Below are 19,083 nucleotides of genomic sequence, written 5' to 3'. Positions count from 1 at the left end.
TCCTTCTTTTTTCCTACATTATGTTCTTTCCCCTTTCTCTCCACTTTCTTACTCTGCTCTTCATTTCTGTCCTGCCTTTTATTCCTATTCCTCCTTCCTTCCTCTCACTTTTCTTCTGCCTCCCCCTTTGTTGTCCTTCCTCTTTCCTCAACTTCCTTTTTCCACCCTCAATCTTGCATCTTCCCCTTTTCCTCTGCTCTTCACCTGTCTTTTCCTTTTCTTTTCTCCTTCTGCTTCTTCTTCTACCTCTTCTTCTTATTCTCCCTACTCCTCTTCCTCTTCTTCCTCCTCCCCTTCTTCTTCTTCTTCTTCTTCTTCTTCTTCTTCTTCTTCTTCTTCTTCTTCTTCTTCTCCTTCTTCTTCTTTTTCTTTTCTGCTACTTCTTCTTCTCATTCTCCTCCTCCTCCTTCTTCTTCTTTTCTGCTACTTCTTCTTCTCATTCTTCTCCTCCTCCTCCTCCTCCTCCTCCTCCTCCTCCTCCTCCTCCTCCTCCTCCTCCTCCTCCTTCTGTTTACCTAGCCAGAATTTCTATGTGTAACAACCCTGAAACTTAATCAATAGAAGAGGCTGGCCTGCCACTCAGAGATCTACCTTCCTATACCTCCATTATGCTGTGACTGAATATATGGACCATAAAACCTGGCCCTCTCCCATGTTTCTTACCCTAGTAGACAACTTGGACTCAACACAAGACTTCTTTGTCAAACTATCTAAACTAAGCGTCATGATTTGTCCCTGAAAACCTCCTCTATGGTGCCTTCCCTCCTTGATAATCTAAGCATTTAATCTGCCATAGTGTGACCTGCTCCCTACCTCTTTCTCTAGACTCTATCTCCTACCTTCTCCATATCCTCCTGTAAAGCCTATTTAGAATCCACCCTTACCATAAACTCTCTTCAGAGCTCAGTCTTCACCTAACAGGTGCAGACAAATATCTTCACAATTAGTAAAAATTCCTCTCAAGAATCATTAAAAATTTTCTATGAATGCCTGTGTATGTTTGAGGAAGCAACTTCATCTCTTGTGCCTGGATGGAATAGAAGAGTTTCTCAGATGCCCTTAGCAGTCTCCTACCTTTCTATAGGTCTTCTGCCCTGTCTGAAACGTGTCTTCTTTTTCACCATTTACCCTGATCCTCTCAGCCTCCATTCAAACACAGGCCTCCTTTCACCCTGCTTATTCTCCTACCTACATCTTCACTCTCCTTCCCTCACATATTGCTTCTCATCACCTAAACAAATGCCTGTCCTCCTGCCTAGCTTCCTGTCCCTCCCAATTATCTTGCCATATATCTGAGCCACTTCTTCTGCAGAGAGCAAGCTGGAACCATCCCATGCCCATCCCAGGTTTTTAATCATTTTGCACACAGGTATTGTTGTGTTTATTCTTCTTCCTTATCCATCAACTTCATCTGTCTTTTACAACCCAGCCTATTGCCAATGCTGGTACATGGTATCTGGTACATGATGCTCTCTGCAGTATATATCTTGCCTTCCTCTCAGTTTCCTAAACTCCCTCTCAATATTTATTTGCTCTAATCTTTATGATCCTCCTATCTGTTGTATCCTTTCCTGCTAAACTGACAAGTATGTGACCACCTCTTCAGATTTCTGTTCCTCCCTATGCCTTCTACTCTCCCCAAAGCCTCCTGTTCTCCTGGTCCCTGTCCTCCCTGCCCCTCTAAATGCTCCTAGCCTTTTCATGTTTCCACAAATTTCCTCCCTTATTCCAGTCTTTTTGTTCTTGGTGTGTATCCTGCCCTACTAAGCAGCACTGTGTCCTAGGGTATTCTCTGAATTTTCCTCATGTGTCTACACTCATATTCAGGTCCTGTGCATCCACACAGGCTGTCCCCAAACCTGAGACACTTCCCTCTACTCCTGGAGTATGAATTCACCCTGGCTATTCTGTCATTGTCCCAGCCATCCTTTCAAACTTCTGAGTTCCTCTGTTCTTTTAGGAGCACCTGAAGCCTCCAATCCTGTTGAGTCTCACTATCCTCCTCAAACTCCTCCCTCCTTTCCAGTACCCATTCATAACCCTGATAAGAGGATTTTCCCTTTACCTTGGTCTCTGATCCAAAATTCTTGACAATTTTGCCTTCCTTCCAGAGCATTTGCCTTCTTCCCACAAGTTCCTGACATCTCAACCCAGATGTCAGCCTTTCAACAGTTGTCTGTACCATCCTTGGCCTTCTGATATGCCTTCTTTCTGTTCTCCATCTGTTAAATTTCAATTGGCTCCTCCTGGTCTGGTATTCAGATTCCTTGGTACCCTGGTCTGCTCCGAACCCAGTGCTGTACTCTCCCCAGAAACACATTTTGCTCCCGTCCCTTCTCACATGCAGAAGGCTCCTAGCCCCATCCTCAGACCTAGCATTTCCAGTCTTTCCATCTTTGGCAATCACTCCCCACCTATGTCTTCTACCCATAATATCTGCTTACCCCTTAACATCCTACCTTTTCACTTAATTTCCAGCAGTCCCACTGTGTCTCCTGCCCTCCTCCCCATATCCTGTTAATCTCTTCCCCAGTCCTTTACTTCTCCATACTTTCCTTCCTTTCTCTTTTAGGGAGTTTTAAGATATGAAGCCCTGTCTGCATATATATCTCTATGCTGAAAGAGGGCATCAGGTTTAATTCTTTATAGATCTAATTATATATAATTTAATCACAATTGCAGGTTGTGAGCAACCATTGATTGCTGAGAATTGAACTGAGAATCTTCAGAAGAGTAGCCAGTGCATTAACCTGCTGAGCCATCTATCTAGACCTTCTAATCTCTTATACTCATTATCCTTATGTTCTACTAGAGACTCACACTCTTCTCAAGAACATGTACCCACATTCTCAGCTGCCATCCCTCATGATATCTATCATCTCCAGTCTGCTCACTGCCTTGTGTTTCTGGGGAATTCCTGGAACCTTCTAACCTCCCCATGAGCCTTATAGAAGTCAGTCTATTGCCTATCTTTCTGACCTGACTTTGTGTATGTCCCCAGCCTTTATACTTCCTATGAACCTTTCCCAGAATTCTCAATTTCCAGAGCCTTTGATTCCACTCACTTGGCACACAGAGCAAACAGTTCACTTCTTCCTAGGTATTCTGCACTTTTATGATTCTGATCATTTTTGTCACCACTAACCTCTTTGTATGTCTCCTGACACTTCCATTCATCCCTCCTCCCTAATCTCCTGTCACCTCCAACATCTTGCCCTCAGCACTATCTATTTACCACCCCATCCTTCTAATCCCTCCAGAATACCTGTATCCTCACCCCTGCAGTGTCTGGCCTCTTCTCTCCACCTCTGCCTTGGCCCTGAACTTCCTGCTCTCTTCCTTAACTTACTGTTGTCCTACTGACATTATACCCTTTCAGTGTGCCTTTTTCTCTCCTCTTCTTCATCTACATTCTCTTCTCCTGTATTCTTCCCCAGTGATCTACCATCACCCTCACTATCTCTCCCCCCTCTTTAGTCAACTCTACATACATTAAACATCCAATAGCTTTCCAAACTCACCTCAGGCTCCTTTTTGTTTCTTCACTAGGGTTCTGCACTTCTGCCCAGACTCATGGACTCTTCTGAATACTCAAGTCCTTTCCATTCTTCTGCTTTCCTTTTTATTCTCCAATGTTTTCTTGCATCTTCTGCTCTGTCACCTTTCTCATCCTACTCCCTAGTATCTCTAGTATTATCTTTTCCCCCTTATCCTTTAATTCCCCCCCCACATCTACTGCCTATCTCCCAATTTTCGTACTCTTGTTTATGCACATTGCCTTTCTTCTCAGCTGCCTATCCCTGTGCCTCTGTCTCCCTTCCTTGATACTCTTCCCCTGCTTTTTTATCCATTTCTCTTTTTCCATTGAATCTCTCCTTCTTTTCTCTTCACCCCTCCTCCATCCTCCATTTATCCTTTTTCTTCCCTATTCCTTCATCTCCCTTCCATTATTCCTATTTTTTCTTTCCTTCCCTAATATTTCCTTCTCTTTTACCCTGCCTCACTTCTCTTCCCTCACTTCTATATCCTCCATGACTCTCCTTTGTCCTATCCTCTCCTTTCTCCTTACTCCTTCCTTCTTCCTTCTCTAATATTTCTGTGCCATCTACTTCTACCGTCCTCCATCCTTATTTCATCATCTTTATCTTTGCTACTACCTCCTCTGCTTGCCTCTTCCCTGTTTCTTCTTTGTTCCACCATTCTCACACCCATTCCATCTTCTTTCTTCTTCCCTTTATTATTTCCTCTCCTTATTGACATCTTCCTCCTCTTCCCTCCTTCCTCCACTTTCCTCCTCCTATTACCTTAACTTACTAATTTTCTCTTTTCCCCTTCCTTCTATACTTTCCCTATGATTTCTCAAATCCCCTTTCCTCATCTTCTATTCTCTCTTCTCTTCTCCTCTCCTCTTCTATTCCTTCCCTTCCTTTGACTTTCCTCCCCCTCATCTTTCCTCTTACATTCTTCCACTTATGCTCCTTCCTCCAATTTCTTATTTCCTCCATTTCTCTCATCTCTCCTCTTCCCTCTTTCTTCCCACAAACATTTTCCACATCCTTCTTTGGTCCTCTTTTTCCCCTTCATTCATTCTTCTTAGTCTTCCTCCATCCTCTTTCCTCCTCCCTCTTCCTGCCACCTTCTTCTTTCCTTTTCCCTCCTGTTTCCTCTTCTCTCCTGTGATTTCAATTTCCTTCTTCCATGATTGTCCTTTGTCTTCCCCCTCCCTTCCTCCCTCCTCCATAATTTACTCCTCTCTATTCAACCTTTTTCCTGTATTTGTATTGTTCCCTTTCTCTCCCTTTTTCTTAGTGAAATCCCTCTTCCCTGCAGTCACCTATCTCCCCTTTCCTCTAAATTATGCCTTCCTCTTCCATACTCCCTTCCCTGACTACCACTGACTACTTCTCTATTCTTGCCTCTTTCCTTCACCTCCATCCTCTTCCCTTTTCCTTTCCACCTGCTGTTTATTGCTCTTCCATCCCTTATCTTATTTCCTGCTCTGTCTCCTTCTTCCTCACTCATATTTCCTCTTCTCTCCTGTTAGGTCATCTTCTTTATTCCCTACTCATTCTCTGTTTCTCATTTTCAATCATTCTCCTTATTACTTCCTCCCTCTACTTTCATCAACCTTCTCCCTCCTCCTCCACAGTCTTTCCTCCTCTCTAGACCATCCTCTTCCTTCATATCTCCTTATAACTCCTTTATCTTTTCTTCCCTCACCTTCATCCAATTTCCTCTTCCCTTCGCTCCCACCCTTTTCTGTCTTTAGTCTGCCTCTTTTTTCCTTCCTTCTGTTTTTCTGAAAACTTCTTCCTTCTTCCCTCCTCTCTTCTTCTCTCCTGAATATTCCTTCCTCTCCAACACTCCTCTACTCCCCCTCTTCCCTACTCTTGCCTCTTCCCTCCTCCCTCCAATTCCCTAACCCCTTTCCTTTCCTCTTCCCACTTTCCCCTTCACTCATTCTCTCTACTTTCCCTCTCTTCTCCCTTTTTTATTATCTCCTTCCACTTCTTCCATCTTCCTTCCTCTACAGCCCTCTTTCCACTTCCCCCTTACTTTCTCATCTTCCCTCCTCCCGTCTAATATGCCCTCCCCTTTCTTCTTTCCCCTCCTTGCACATCTTCTATTCTCTCTCTACTTTCTTCTCCCTCGTCATCCTTCCTTTCTCTTGACCATCTCTATTCGTCACTCCTCTAACCTCTTATTCCTTTATCAACTTTCCTCCATCTTCTTTCCTCTTCTAATATTTCTTTTCAACTTTTTTCCCTTCTGCTTTCTCTTCCCTATTGCCTCCTCTACCTGATTCTTTTCTACAATTTCTTCTTCTTCCCTCCACTTCCATATTCTTTCCTCTTTCCTCCTCTCCTGTCCTCTGCCATCTTCCTCCTCCCCAATTCAATCCTCTCTCCACTACTGTCTTCTCTCCCTCTCCCTCCTCCCTATACTTTCCTCTTCCCATTATGCTCCTACCTGCTTTCCCCTCCATTCTTTCCCTCTCTCTTGTTTCTATTCCATGTACCATCCCCTACTACCCTCTTTACTTGTCTTCCATCCTACCTTTCCTTTCTCAATCATCTCCCCTTCTATTGCTTTTCGCATCCAACTTCTGCTTCTCTCTTCAGTCATCCAAACTCTTTTCTCCTCCCACTTCAGCCCTCCTTCCTACACTTCTGTACTTTCTTGTATTCCATCCTCTTCTATTGCCTTCCCTCTTTCTTACTCTACCCTCTTTCATCATGCTCTACTTCCATACTCTACTTGTTGCCTCTTCTCTTTTCCATCCTTTCCTGTTATTCATTCTTCCCCTCCACACCTCCCTTCTCTTCCTTCTACTGCCTCTTTGTCTTTCACTCTTTTTTCCTCTTCTTTTCTCCAACTTCTTCCCTTTCCTTGACTTCATCTTCTTTCTTCTCCTCTTAATGCTTCCTCTTCTTCCTTCTTTCCTCATCTCTCTTCCATCATCATTTCCCTTGCCACTCAACACTTCTATTCTCTTGCCTCTTCATATCTTCTCATCCATCCTTTACCCTCCTCCATTTATCTCTCTGCAGCTCCATTTTCTTTCCCTCCTCCTTTCAATTCCCTCTTTACCCTCTTGTCTTTTCACTTGTCGCTATACTTTCCATCTCTGTACTCTTCCCTCTACTCTATTTTCATTCCTTTTCACCGTGCCTTTCCATTCATCCCTCATCTCTCCTCTTCCATCATCCTTCCCCTTACTATTCGGTCCTCTTATCTCCCTTCTCTTTCTTTTTTTTTTTTTTTTTGGGAAATTATCTGTAGATTTATTGACCAGATAATAAATGCAGAGCACGATGAGCAGATCAGCAAGAGTAGCACACTATGAAGTTTAGGCTAGATAAGAAAGGAAGCAATATTAAAAAGAAATAATAAGCCTCAAATATGAAATTATTGTACATTTTACCTTTTGAAGTGCAACTTTCTAGTGTATTATGCCATTTCCCCATTATTTACCAAATGCATTACCTTTATGGGAACAGAATTCAATTACCACCTGCAAATAATACCTGAGTTTTTTTATTAACATGTGTCATGGTACTAATATATTAGGATCCTTTTAAGAAAATAAAAAATAAAAGAATTATGTCTGAATTAACTTAAACCTTTAATTGAAGTTGATACCATGTATGCTGTGATAAAGAAATCACACATCCCAATTATAGAAAATTTGAAAATCTGTTAACACTCTACATATATATGTATATATAGTCATGTGTCATATTTAAATGCATGGTTTTCAAAGCTAGTCTGGCTTGGTTTCACCACAGGCAGCCATTACAAGAGTACTTTGACTTCAAGAATTATTTTTCTTTTCTTGTGAGATTATAATATAATTACATCATGTCTCCCTTCCCTTCCCTTGGTCAAAACTCTCCCATATACCTGTCTTTGCTCTCTTTCAAACATGTGGCCTCTTTGTTAATCAGTTTTATATACTAAACTTTAGAAAAATGTACCAAATATCATGTTCAATTTTTCCCTTCTGAAAAATAATAGTAAAATTACTACCAGGCTGAGTATATGTCTCAGCAGCAGAATGCTTTACCACTCTTCTCAATGTCCTGGGATTAGAGACTTGTCCTTCAAACAGATACTATTGAGTAAATGGACCACATTTTCCTTATCCAATCTTCAGTCGAGGGGCATTTAGGTTGTTTCCAGGTTCTGCTATGACAAATAATGTTGCTATGAACATAGGTGAGCAGATGTCCTTGTGGCACAATAGAGGATCCTTTGAGTATATACCCAATAGTGGTATTACTGGGTCTTGAGGAAGGCTGTTTCCTAATTTTCTGAAAAATCACCACGCTGATATCCAAAGGGCCTGTACCAGCTTGCATTCCCAACAGAAATGGAGAAGTGTTACCTTTATCCCACAACCTCTCCAGCATAAGTTGTCATCAGTGTTTTTGATCTTGCCCATTCTTACAGGTGGAAGACGGAATCTCAGAGTTGTTTTGATTTGCATTTCTCCCTTCTCTTTCAATTCCATTATCTTCCCCTTTTTTCTCCTCTCCTCTTATCACATTTTTCTTTTTCTCTTATTCCCATCTCAATCTTCCTCCAACCTATACTCTCTTTTTCCTTCCTTTTTACTCTTTTCTCTCATCTTACCTCCCTCCTCTTTCTGCTAATTTCCTCCTTGTCCCTCTTCCCATATCCTTCCTCTTCCCCTTACTTCTTCCATCCTCATCCTTCCTGATTCTTCCCTCCACTTTCTTCACTCTCCCCTCCTCTTTCCTCTTCCCATTTGTTCCCAATTCCATTCTTCATCTTCCTTAATCCTGTTCTCTATTTCTTCCCCTTGTCTTCTTTCCTCACTCTTGTTTCCTTCCAAACTCCTTTTTTGACACTCGATTCTTCTGTCTTATTCACAACTTTGCCTCCTTTCTGCTTCCTTCCTCCTCACTCATCCTCCAGCCACTTTTATCTGCTTTCCTTTCCCTTCTGCCTATTCCTGCCTCCTTCCACTTCTTCGTCTTCTCTCCTCTCTTCATCTTCTTCCATTTATCTTCTTTATTGCTTGCTACCCTCCCCTATTACCTCATCTTCTGCATACCCCCCATTCCTCTTCCTTCATCCTCCTTACCCCTATTTATTACCTCATCTCTTCTCTGCTCTCTTTAATTTTTTTTTACTTTTCTGCCCTCCCCTTTCTCCTTCCTATTCCTTTTTCTCTCCCCTTTTCTCTTCTCCCTTCCAGTTTCCCTTTATTTCCATCCTCCTTTACATTTCTTTTTTTTATTAAATTTTTTTATTTTTTTATTGAAAAAAGGAAAAAAAAGTTTCCCCCTCCTCCCAGCCTCCCATTTCCCTCCCCCTCCTCCCACCTTTCTCCCCCTCCTCCCACTCTTCTCCCCCTCCCCGCACTCCTCTCCCCATCCCTCTCCAGTCTAGAGAGCAGTCAGGGTTCCCTGCACTGTGGAAAGTCCAAGGTCCTCCCCCCTCCATCCATGTCTAGGAAGGTGAACATCCAAACTGGCTAGGCTCCCACAAAGCCAGAACATGAAGTAGGATCAAAACCCCTTGCCATTGTCCTTGGCTTCTCATCAGCCCTCATTGTTCGCCATGTTCAGAGAGTCCGGTTTTATCCCATGCTTTTTCAGTCACAGTCCAGCTGGCCTTGGTGAGCTCCCAATATATCAGCCCCACTATCTCAGTGGGTGGGTGCAAAATTTCCGCCTCCTCCCTGCGTCCCTTTTCCCTCCCCCTCCCCCCATTCCCCACACCCTACTCTTCTCCCCCTCCAGTCCAAAGAGCAGTCAGTGTTCCCTGCCCTGTGGGCAGTCCGAGGTCCTCCTTTCCATTTCTACTTCTGTATCCTTCCTACTTCTTTCCACTTCTCTTTTTATACCGACTTCTTCTTTCCTGCCCTCTAAATCCCTCTTCCATTCTTACTACTCTTCAACCCTGTATTCTCTCATTTCTCCCCTTAGCTCTTCTTTGTTGAACTTCCCCTTCCCTCTTCCTTCTCTCTTCTTCTCTCCATTTCTCACCTCCTTCTCCCTTAATCACTCCTTTTCCTGCATCTTCCTTCTCTTCCCTTCACCCTCCTTTTCTCTCCTCTCTCTTCATTCCTTTCCCTTCACTTCCTTTCTCTCTCCTCTTGTCCTTTCTCTTTATTATCTTTTAGACTTTCTTTACTGATTCCCACTCCTTTTTCTTCCATTCTCTCTCCTCTTCCCCTTTCCTTTCTTTCAGCCAACACTCATCTTCCATCTGCTCTTTTATTGCCTCCTCAATCTGCATCCCACTTCTTCCTCCCCCTTGTCTACTTCTTCATCTTTACTTCAGCCTCTTGTTTCCTCTTCCCTTCTCTTGTCCCATTCTTTTCTATTCCCACTTCTTCCTGCTTCTTTTCCTCTGTCTCATTCTTGTTTCCTTCTGTTCCCTACCTCTCTCTTTCCTCTTATTCCTTCATCTTCACTCTTCACTACACTCCTCTTCCCTCCTCTTTTCTCCTCCCTCTTCCTCCTCTTATTTCAGCTTCCCTCTTTACTCTTCTTCCCTCTTTTTTTCTCTTCGTATTCTTTCATTTTGCCTTTTCTTCTCTCTACTACCATCTATTTTCTATGTTCCAGTTCTTCATTCAGCCATCTTCTTCCCTCTATTCACTTCCCTTTCCCCTGGACTTATCCTCTTCCTACTTTTCTATACTCTCTCCTGCTAAATTCTTTTCCATTTTCTTTCCTCTTTTCTGCTCCCCCTTTCCATTCTTCCCTCCTATTCCTTCTTTTATTCTTCTCTTACCTCCTCTTATTTCCTTTCTTGTATCTCTTACTTAATATTCTCTGTAGGCCCTATTATCTATTCTTTTCTCTTCCTTACTCCTTGACATCCCTCCTCTTCCCTCCTTTTTCCCATTTCTCTTCTTTTCTTCATCACTTTCCTACTTCCTTTTTCTTACCTCTTCTATACTTTTCTCTACTCCTCTTCCTCCTCACCTCTCTTACCATCTCATTCCTTTTTCTATTCTCTCCTCTTCTGTCCTCTTACCTGTTCAATCTGCTTATTCTTCCTCTTTCCTCCTGCTAACACACATTCTCTATGCTTCCACTTACCATTTTCTCTTCTCTATTCCTTTCTCTTACCTTCACCCAAATCTTCCTCATCCCTTTTCCCTTTGCTTTCCTCCTCCGTCCACTTCCTTCTTCTTTCCCCTCCATTCTCTTTGTTCTCTTTACTCTTGCTCCTTTTTCTATGTTCCCTCATTTTTGTCCCTTCCATATGATACATCCTCCTCATCTCCATCCTTCTACATATTTCTTCCTAATCTACACTCTTCTCTCCTCTATAATACTCTCTCATGTTCCCTATACCCTCGACTTCCTTCTTCTCTTTTATTCCTTTTTCCCACCTCTTCCTGATTCCTTCTCATTCTTCCTCTAATCTATTTCCTACTCTTCTGATCTTTCTCCTCTTGCCTCCTTTCTCCCTCCTATCCACCCCTCTCTTCTTATTTTCCCTACATATTCTTTGCTTCTTCTTTCCTTCCATTTCCATCCTCCATTATCTTCAGTCTTCTCTCTTTTCTCCTCTTCCATATTACCTACTTCATATTCTTCCATCCTTTCTTTACTTCTTTTTCTTTTTCTCTACCCTTCCATACTCCCTCCATTCTATTTCTTCCTCCTTCCCTTTCCCTCCTCTTCACTACTCTCTCCACTTCCCTACCTGACTCTCTTCCCTTCTCTTTTCTATTCCTTCCTCATACCTCTTCCCTCTATCCACCTCAGTTTTTACTTTTCATCCCTCTTCCCTACTATTTTCTCCCTACTCTTTCCTCCTACCCTTTCCACTCCTAACTCCTGTTCCATCCTCGCTCCTCCCTTGTACCACCTCATCCTCCCTAAAATTCCCCTTTCCCTCTTACCTCCTCTTTCCTCATCTGTCGCTTTCCCTCCTCCCTCCCATTTTCTCTTACCTCTTCTTTTCTCTCCCCTCCTCCCTTCTCTTATCTCATCCCCTTCCATCTTCCTTCACATTCCTTTCCCCCCTCCTCTTCCCTCATACTTCTCTTCCACACTTTCTTCTACTTCCTTCTTCCTCCATCCTTCACAGTTCTCTTGTTCTCCTTTGCCTCCTTTTTCTACCTCACTCCTGTTACCTCCTCCCACTACTTCCCTCTTCCATTTCCTATCTTCCTCCTCTTTCTTCTTTTATTCTCCCTTTGTTTCTCACTTCTCTCTTCTTCTCACTTCCTCCTTTCCTGATCTTCCCTCATATTTCTTCTTCAATCACTCTCATCTTATCCATCAGCTCTGCCCTCCTCTGTTCTCATCACTTCTCCCTCCACTTACCTTTTTTGCTCCTCTTTTCTCTCCCTACTCTTTCCTCTTGCTCTTCCCTCCTTTTCCATTCTTCATCTTTCTTTTTCTTGCTTATTTCCTACCTCCTATTCTTTCTTCCTTTCTCTTGCCTATTTTCTTCTCTCCTCTCATTTTCCACTTTAATATTTTCCATCTTTTATCTCCTTATCTCAACTTTCCTCTTCCCTCATATTCCCTCCACCTTTCTCTTTTTCAACCCTTTCCCTTTTCCCTTCTTTTCCCTATACTATCAGGTTCTCTACTCTTCACTCTCAACCTTTCTTTCTCTATCAATTTACTTAACTCCTTTACCCTTCTCTTCCATATTTCAAACTCTTCTTCATCCTTTCTCTTCTCTCTACCTTCCTTCTCAAATCTTTTGCTCTACTCACCTCTCTCCTATTCCCTAATCAGTCCTGTTCCCTTCTCCATTCCCTTCTTTCTTATTTTCTTTTCCTTTTTCCTCCTCTTCTTTCCTTTAGCTTCCTCCCTCCTCATTGCTCTTCCTTTTCCCACTCCTTCACACTTCTTTCTGCTTCTTCAGTCCTACTCTTATCTCATGCCTCTTTTCCCTTGCTCTTTTGTCCTCCCTCCTTGTCCCCATTGCTTCCTTTTCCCTCTGACCTTTTCATTCATATTTAGTCCTCTACTATACTCTTCCTTCCTTCCTTCCTTCCTTCCTTCCTTCCTTCCTCGTTTTTCCACTCCTCTGCTATTCACTCCTCCTTACAGTTCCTTCCCTCTCCTCCTCTCTTCTTTTTTTCTTTTTCCCTCTTCCTTGCTCTTTGCTCCCTCCAGTACTTCCCTTATCATTCATCTTCCTTCATTTTTCTCTTTTCTATTGCCTTCTCCCTCCCTTTCTCTTTGCCAACTCTTTCTACTTTTGTCCTCCCTCCCCTTTCTTCTTCCATCCTCTTTACCCATTGTTACTTTTCTTTCTTCTTTCCTCTTCCCTTGTAGACACTTTTATATTAACTTCTTTCCTCCAGTTCCATAATTCTTCTTTTCTCCTCTTGCTTTTCCTTCGCCCTCACTGTTCAACTCCCCTCTTTCTTTCTTTCATCCTCTACTATTCTCTTCTCTTCTCCCTCAACATTCTACCTCCCTCATCCATCCTCTTTCTTTCTTTTTCCTCCTTGTTCTTCTTATCCTCTCTTTCTTCTTTTCTTTTATTCATTCCTTACCTCCTCTTTCCTCTTTCCATCCTTACTCCACTCCTCACTTCCCTCCCTTATCATCTGTTCTACACTCTTTCCTTGACTCTCTTCTCTTTCTCCTCATCTTCTACCCTCCTTTTCCCTTTCCCTACTTTTCCCTCATGTCCCACTTTCCCTTTCAGTCCTCTTCCATCCTATTCCACAACCTCCACTCTCCCCTCTATTCACCCATTTTTCCCATTCCTTAACCTTCCTCATCCCTACACTTTCCTTTTCATTTCCTTTTAATCTTCACTGCTCTTTCTGTATCACTCCCTCTCCTCTTCTTGCAGTATCCCTCCTTCTTCCCCCTTTCCCTTATCATCCCTATTCCCCCTTTTCCTCTTCTTCAGTCATCTTCCCATTACTTCCTCTATTCTCCTCTTTCCTTTACTACCCATTTTAAACTATTTTCCAGTCCCCTTCTCTTTTATTCTCCCCCACCTTTTCTCTTCCATTCTCTTACCTCCCCCTTTCTCTTTACACTATTCTTCACCTCTTAGTTCCATCCACTCTTCTCTTCTTCCTATCTATAGCTTTCCTTTTTCCTTCTCTTACTTCTTCCCTCCTCATGCCTTCTCACTCCCCTTCTCTAATATTTCTTCTTTCCTTCTCTTCCATTCTAATCTCTAGTAGTTCCCACTTCCTTTTCCTTCCTCTTCTATCCCTGCCCTGTCATTTTTCCTCTATTGCCTCTACCCTCTTTATCCCTTGTTCCTTATTCCTGTTTCTACCAAATTCTCTCAGATTCCCTCATACCCTCCTTTTCCTCATCCTTTCTTGCACATTCTTTGCTTCACATTCCTCTATCCTCCACTTCTCTCCCCCTTCCCTTGCCTCTTTCATTCTCTTCCCTCCTCTTTCCTGTACTTAATCTTTCCACTTTCCTCTTTTTCTCATCTCCTAATTCCCCATGCTCCAAATTTACTCAGGAGATCTTGTCTTTTTCTACTTCCTGGGTAAATTAGATCTATGTAAGTCTCTCCTAGTGTCCTCATTATTGTCTAAATTCTCTGAGATTGTGGTTTGATGCCTGGTTTTCTTTGCTTTATATTTAAAAATCACCTATGAGTGAGTATATATAATAATTGTTTTTCTGAGTCTGGGTTACCTCACTCAAAATAATGTTTTCTAGCTCCATACATTTGCCAGCAATCTTCAAGATGTCATTATATTTCTGCTGTGTAGTACTCAATTGTGTAAATGTATCACAGTTTCCTTATCCATTCTTCAGTCTAGGGGCATTTAGGTTGTTTCCAGATTCTAGCAATGACAAACAATACTGCTATGAACATAATTGATCACATGTCCTTGTGGCATGATTGAGCATCCTTTGGATATATACCAAAAAATGTTATTACTGGGTCTCAAGGAAGGTTGTTTCCTAATTTTCTGAGAAATTGCCACACTGACATCCAACGGGGCTGTACTAGCTTGCATTTCCACCAGAGATGCAGAAGTGTTCCCTTTTCCCCACAACCTCTTCAGCATAAGTTGTTATCAGGGTTTTTGATCCTGGCCATTCTTACAGGTGTAAGATGGAATCTCAGAGTTGTTTTAATTTGCATTTCTCTGATGACTAAGGTTGTTGAACATTTCCTTAAGTGTCTTTTAACCATTTTAGATTCCTCTGTTTTGAATTCTCTGTTTAGGTCTGTACTCCATTTTTTTTCAGTTCCAAAGTCTTTATTGTTTTAGAAAAGATGATCCATTCGCTGGAATGAAGAGTTGTGCCCAGGGATCCATCAGTAATGCTGAGAACTATCCATCTCTACTCATATACCCAGTCATGAGCACAAGACTTGTAGTCAACCAGTTCTTCAGGCTTAAACCATAGACTCATCTCTTTCTCTGCACTTTGCACTGAATCACTGCCATGAATGATGTTCCTACCAACTTGAGTGAAAAAAATCCCCTCGAATGGTGCCTGGCTTAGAGTCAGCTGGATTGGTCTCTCCCAGCATCATTTGGCCTGTCCTCAACACATTGAGCCCCTCCCAGACCATGGCCACCACAGGCCCCTAGTTCATGTACTTCACCAGCCCTGGGAAGAAAGAACGGTCTTTCAGGACAATGTAGTGCTGCTTCAGGTGTTCCTCAGAAGCCCAAAGGAACTTCATGGCCACCAGGCAGAACTCCTTCTGCTCTAAGTGCTTGATGATCTCTCCCGCCAGGCCGCACTGCACGCCATCTGGCTTGGTGGCAATGAAGGTACGCTCGAAGTTGGCCATGGTCTGAAAGTTAGTTGGCTGGACAGCCGGTGTGGGCAATGAGTGATGGGAAGAAAGAGCAGCTGTACTCCATTTTTATTGAATTATTTGCCCTTTTGATTACCAATTTTCTGAGATCTTTGTGTATTTTAGAGATCAGATCTCTTTCTAATGTGGGGTTAGTGAAGATGTTTTCCCATTCTGTATGCTGTTTTTTTTTCTTGTTGACTGTGTCCTTTACAGAAACTTTTCTGTTTCACTTGCTCCCATTTATTAATTGTTTCTCTCGGTGTCTTGCTGCAGTTATATTTAAGAATTGGTCTCCTGTGAGAATTCTCAACAGAAGAAGTTCAAATGGCCAAAAGACACTTAAGGTCGTGCTCAACTTCCTTAGCAATCAGGGAAATACAAATCAAAACAACTTTGAGATATCATCTTACACCTGTCAGAATGGCTAAAGTCAAAAACTCCAATGATAGCCTTTGCTGGAGAGGCTGTGGAGGAAGGGGTACCCTCATCCATTGCTGGTGGGAATGCAATCTTGTGCAACCACTGTGGAAATCAGTGTTTCGGTTTCTCAGGAAATTCGGGATCAACCTCCCCCTGGACCCAGCAATACCACTCTTGGGAATATACCCATGAGATGTTCTATCATATGACAAGGACATTTGTTCAACTATGTTCATAGCAGCATTATTTGTAATAGCCAGAACCTGGAAACAACCTAGATGCCCTTCAATGGAAGAACGGATGAAGAAAGTGTGGAATATCTACACATTAGAGTACTATGCTGTGGTAAAAAACAATGACTTCTCGAATTTTGCATGCAAATGGATGGAAATAGAAAACACTATCCTGAGTGAGGTATCCCAGACCCAAAAAGATGAATATGGGATGTACTCACTCATAATTGGTTTCTAGCCATAAATAAGGGACACGGAGCCTACAATTGGTGATCCTAAAGAAGCTAAGTAAGAAGGTGAACCAAAGGAAAAACATATAGTTATCCTCTTGGCTATGGGAAGTAGACAAAGTTGCCGGGGAGAAAATTGAGATCTTGGGGGTGGGGTGGGATGGGGGTAAGGGGAGATGGGGAGAGAAACGGGAGAAGGGGAGGAAGGGGGGAACTTGGGGAAAAAGGAGGATTGGGATAAAGGAAGGTTGGATAGGGGAGCACGGAAGCACAATTCTTAGTTAAGGGAGCAACCTTAGGGTTGGCAAGAGACTTGAAACTAGAGTAGCTCCCAGGTGCCCAAGCCGAGGTCCCCAGTTAATTCCTTGGGCAGCTGGGGATAGGGAACCTGAAATGACCCTATCCTATAGCAATACTGACGAATATCTTGCATATCATCATAGAACCTTCATCTGGTGAGGGATGGAGATAGAGACAGAGACCCACACTGGAGCCCTGGACTGAGCTCCCAAGGTCCTAATGAGGAGCAGAAGGAGGGAGAACATGTGCATAGAAGTCGGGACCACGAGGGGTGCACCCACCCACTGATACAGTGGAGCTGATGTATTGGGAGCTCACTAAGGCCAGCTGAACTGTGACTGAAAAAGCATGGGATAAAACCGGACTCTCTGAACATGGAGAACAATGAGGGCTGATGAGAAGCCAAGGACAATGGCAAGGGGTTTTGATCCTACGTAATGTGCTGTCTTTGCGGGAGCCTAGCCAGTTTGGATATTCACCTTCCTAGATATGGACAGACGGGGGAGGACCTAGGACTTACCACAGGGTAGCGAACCCTGACTGCTCTTTGGACTGGAGAGGGAGGGGGAAAGGAGTGGGGAGAGTGGGAGAAGGGTGGGAGGAGGAGGAGAATGGTGGGAGGAGGGGGAGGGAAATGGGAGGCTGGGAGGAGGTGGAAACTTGTTTTTTTTTCTCATTTTCTCAATAAAAAAAGATTAAAAAAAAAAGAATTGGTCTCCTGTGCCAATGTGTTCAAGTGTACTTCCCACTTTGTCTTCTAAAACATTCAGTGTGACTGAAAGTAAGAAACAAGTGGGTGAAATAGGGAGGACAGCAGAGAAAACTGTAGAGCTCAATAAAAAATTATAAAAAAGAAGAAGGAGAGACATGGGGGAGATAGAAAGATTGAAGTAGAGAGAGTAAGGAAGATGACCAAGGGAAAGAGACAAAGGAAGGATAAATATAGAGTAAGAGGGTGGATTGAAAAGGGAAGAGAAATGAAGAGGAAGAAAATAAGAGGCAGGAGAAAAGGGGAAGATTTGGGAAGAAGGCAGAAGTAGGAAAACAGAGATGTTAGGGTAGGGAAATGATAGATTAGTGAGGAGTAGGGAAGAGAAAAAGGACATCAGAAGAAAATTAGGATAGACAGGAGAAAAAGGAAGAGAAGGGAAGAGTAGTGTAATGCAGTGGAAAGAGGGGGCAATAAGGGTGATATGGACAGAAGCAACAATGGGAACAAAGGAAAGGAAGAAATAGAGGGAGGAGGAAGATGTAGGAAGAGGAAAAATGAGAGGAGATTAAGGATAATGGGAAGCATGGAAAAGTGAGAAAAGTGAAGGCAAAATGAAAAGGGATGAAGAAAATGGAAGAGCAGTAAGGACTAAGAAAGAGGAAAGAGAGAGGAAGAGGAAGAGTATAGAAGAGAAAAAAGAAAGGAAGAATAAATAAGATGAAGTAGAAATAGTATAGAATAGAAAAGAAGGAAGAGGAGAGAGAAGTGTATTGGAAGGGGCAAAAGGAAGAGGGAGGATAGGAAAGAAGAAGTGAGGTAAAGAGGGATTCTGGTAAGAGAATCAATGAGGAAAGAGGAGAAATGATAGAAGAGTTAAGGGTATAGAAAAGGAAAGAGGAGTGATGTGGAAAGAAAATAGAAAAGAGGATGGAGAAGGAAGGAGATAAGAGAACAGAAAAAGAAAAGAATGAAAAAAACAGGGAAGTTGGGGAAGAGAGAGCCAAGAGGTGAAAACAAGAGTAAAAAGCATAAATGGCAAAGGAAGAAGGCAGAGGAAAGAGAAGGGATGAAGGGAAAGAAGGTAAGATGAAAGATAATATGGAAACATAAGGGAAGAGTAAAGAGGATGTAAGGAGTAGAATGAGAGAAGAAAAGGGTAGAGTGAAAATAGTGGATATGGAAGAGGAAAGAAGAGTGGGATAGTAGGGGAGAAAATAAAGATAAGGAAATATAGTGCAAGTGACTAGAATAGCAAAAAGGAAGGAGGGGAAGAGGAGAGAGTGAAGAGAAGGGAAAATAGAACAGGAGGTAATAGGGATGTGGGAAAGAAAGGAGGAGGAAAGAGAAAAGACAATGGAAGAAGAAGGTAGAAGAAAGGAAAGAAGAGGCAGGCAGAAAGAAAAGGAAAAAAGCAAAGAAGGAAAGGAAAGAAGGAAGTGGGAAGATGAGAAAATGAAGGGAAGAGGAGAGACCAGAGAGTGAGGAAAGAAGGGAAGAGGAACAAGAAAGGAAGAATGAAGATGAGAAAGTTGGGAAACTGAGAAAAGAGGGTGGAAGAGGGAAGATAGGAGGAAATAGGAAAGAGGAGTGGAGATGTAGAGTTAAGAGGGAAGTGGAGGAAAGAGGGAAAAGGGGTAAGTGTGAAGAGGAGGTATGTGGAGAGAAGGGAAAAGGAGGTAAAAGTGAGAAGGAGGGGAAAAGTGGAACTTGGCAAGACAGGACAGGAGAGTGGAGAAGAGGAGGAAAGAGGAAGATAAATGGAAGAGGATATGAGAGGGAGGAATCTCTTTCATGAGTTTGCTTCTTCTTCTTTTAAAGTTTTCCAATGTTGACAAACCCCCCTCCCCCAGCTCCTTCTGCAGGGCTGTCTTTCTTTCGCACGACCAACCCCCCCAACACGCCTCCCCAACCCTGCCCTGCT

At 42.7% G+C, this 19,083-nt stretch overlaps 1 pseudogene; it reads right to left on the bottom strand.

Annotated features, from left to right (window-relative positions):
* Nucleotides 1–14,798: 14,798 nt before the first annotated feature.
* Nucleotides 14,799–15,258, bottom strand: LOC121437395 (annotated as a pseudogene).
* Nucleotides 15,259–19,083: the final 3,825 nt, after the last annotated feature.

This window comes from Microtus oregoni, unplaced genomic scaffold (assembly GCF_018167655.1).
Source record: "Microtus oregoni isolate MIOR12 unplaced genomic scaffold, Mior012 000052F_003, whole genome shotgun sequence".
Lineage (NCBI taxonomy): Eukaryota > Metazoa > Chordata > Mammalia > Rodentia > Cricetidae > Microtus > Microtus oregoni.
This window is presented reverse-complemented; position numbering and strand designations above follow the sequence as displayed.